Source organism: Euprymna scolopes, chromosome 7, assembly GCF_053919585.1.
Source record: "Euprymna scolopes isolate OS-2025 chromosome 7, ASM5391958v1, whole genome shotgun sequence".
Lineage (NCBI taxonomy): Eukaryota > Metazoa > Mollusca > Cephalopoda > Sepiida > Sepiolidae > Euprymna > Euprymna scolopes.
The window spans coordinates 94,134,307-94,136,766 of record NC_136488.1 but is presented as its reverse complement, the minus strand read 5'-3'; positions in this window follow the sequence as shown (position 1 = coordinate 94,136,766).

Below are 2,460 nucleotides of genomic sequence, written 5' to 3'. Positions count from 1 at the left end.
ACAGAGACAAATAATAAAACATTATAAGAAAAAATTATGTATATATATATATATATATATAACTACTTCATTTACTCACATAAACCTAATATACGAAAGTATAGATTTATGCGTAAACTTTAAGTATTTACGGCAAAAGTGCTCAATACGTAGGTAGAGCTAGTTAGTAATTTATAAAATATATATGGCGATTAAGCTAGCTACACTGAATATTCTGCAGGATTCGTCAGGCTTATATATATATATATATATATATATATATATATATATATATATATATATATATATATATATATATATATATATATATATATATATATAACGAATACAACTGGCTGATAGCTTCTGTTAAATTTTCTTTTGAAAAACACTAAGTCGAGCAAGCACAGACAGCACAGTTGCTCAATTATTCATACGACGAAAATGAAAAAAAAAAGAAAGAAAGAAAACGAAGTCTTTGTGGTGTGCGTGTCTATGCAAAACTTTCGCGTTAATTAAGGAAGGCTAACATCAGTCACGAAACCAGACGACCTAGTTTTTAATAAGCTTTTCTTTGTATATATATATATTCATTTATACTGTGTATATATTAAGGTCGAAACCATACGAAAATTGAATAGAATTATTGGACCCTACCGCGACCGGTTCAGAAAACTTGGAAAAAATGTAGATAGATAGATAGATAGATAGATAGATAGATAGATAGATACATAAACATCCAATAACGTTTTAGGCACTATCTGCATTTAAACCATATGCATTTAAATATATCAGGATTAAAGATAAATTGACAATTTTGGATATTTACATTCCCCCCCACCCCTTACGAAGATGAAAGTTTACAAAAGAATATTAAAGCTACGACCACGAGTGTTATCCCCCTTTCATAGAAAAATATCATTTCGTGGATGAGACGGGGTAATCTGTTTTGTCATAGAGAATTCAAATAACAAGACCTTTAACAGCGCTCCTTTTCTTTTTTTTTTTTTTTTTTTTTTTTTTTTGTTTTTTGATATTGGCTTATTTTAAGGTGGGTGCACATAGAAGGTAACATAGAGATTTGGGCCCACTTCCATTATCTTCGCCAGAAAATTTTATAAATATGATTGAAACTTCATACTAACCTGACTAACCAGTGAAACCTGACATTGCCGAGATTGTGTTCTAAAATCGATGTTTCCGAGTGAACCCTGTGGCACAGGGTCCCTGTGCATACAAATACATGAACATTCATAGCTTTATAAGGATATATATATATATATACAACAGTTATAAAGAAACACAACACGAGTTGTTAACTATTTCACATTATAATTTATTTCACCTTGTCAGGAATGATGGAGATCGACAAGCGAGGCTAGACTTACATTAGGTTAACTTCTTCTTCAGCTAATCCACTGCTGCTTTATCTGTTGATACTGGTGAGGTGAAATAAATTATAATGAGAAATGATTAACAACTTGTGTTTAGTTTCTCTTCCTAACTTATATTCTTGTTCAGCAGCGCAATGCTGCCAGCGCATTGCGCTCTCCTACTCAATATTTCCTACAAAAATTACTCTATCCTTTATGGACTCAACACACATGTGCGTGCGCGCGTACACACACACACACACACACACACACACACACACACACACACACACACAACACGCACACACATACACAAAACAATCGATTCTTTATTAAACTATGCATCAAAAAAAAAAAAATCCCTCAAAATTTAGAATGGATTTAATAAACAAAAGCAGTGAATTAGGATCTATTATCATTAGTGCCTGCTACTGGCTGCCACTGCCAGCCACTAACATGAAGGTTTGGGTTTGTATTACTCAATTACTGTACACATAGATTCGAAAAAGTTGTCAAAAAACAAATATATAACAAATAAATGTTATCAAAAGCAAGATAAGTTACTTTTCTACCAAACTGGATATATTTTTTGTGTTTTTATTCAATGTAACATGTTTATTTAGCTCGAAAAACATGCAGTGTTTACCGATGTATTGAAAAATTCAAAATGGCGCCCAACTCTCTCTTTAATACGGTAAGTTTGGAAAAACGTGTTATAAATAATAAACTAAACAAAATACTATGATAAAAAACACCGAATATATGTGAACTTATGTCATGGTAACATATATTGAGCAAACTTCTAACAGTATTTTGTCTAGTTTATTATTTATAACATCTTTTCTCGAACTTACCGTGTTAGAGTCGAGCGCCATTTTGAATTTTCCAATACATCGGTAAACACTGTATGCTTTTCGAGCTGAATAAACATGTTACATTGAATAAAAACACGAAAATTATATCCAGTTTGGTAGAAAAGTAATTTATTTTGCCTTTGATAACATTTATTTGTTATGTATTTGTTTTTTGACAACTTTTTCGAATTTATGTGTACAGTAATACAGGGTGGGCCAAAATAAGGGTCCTATTTTTAAAGATTTAAATATTT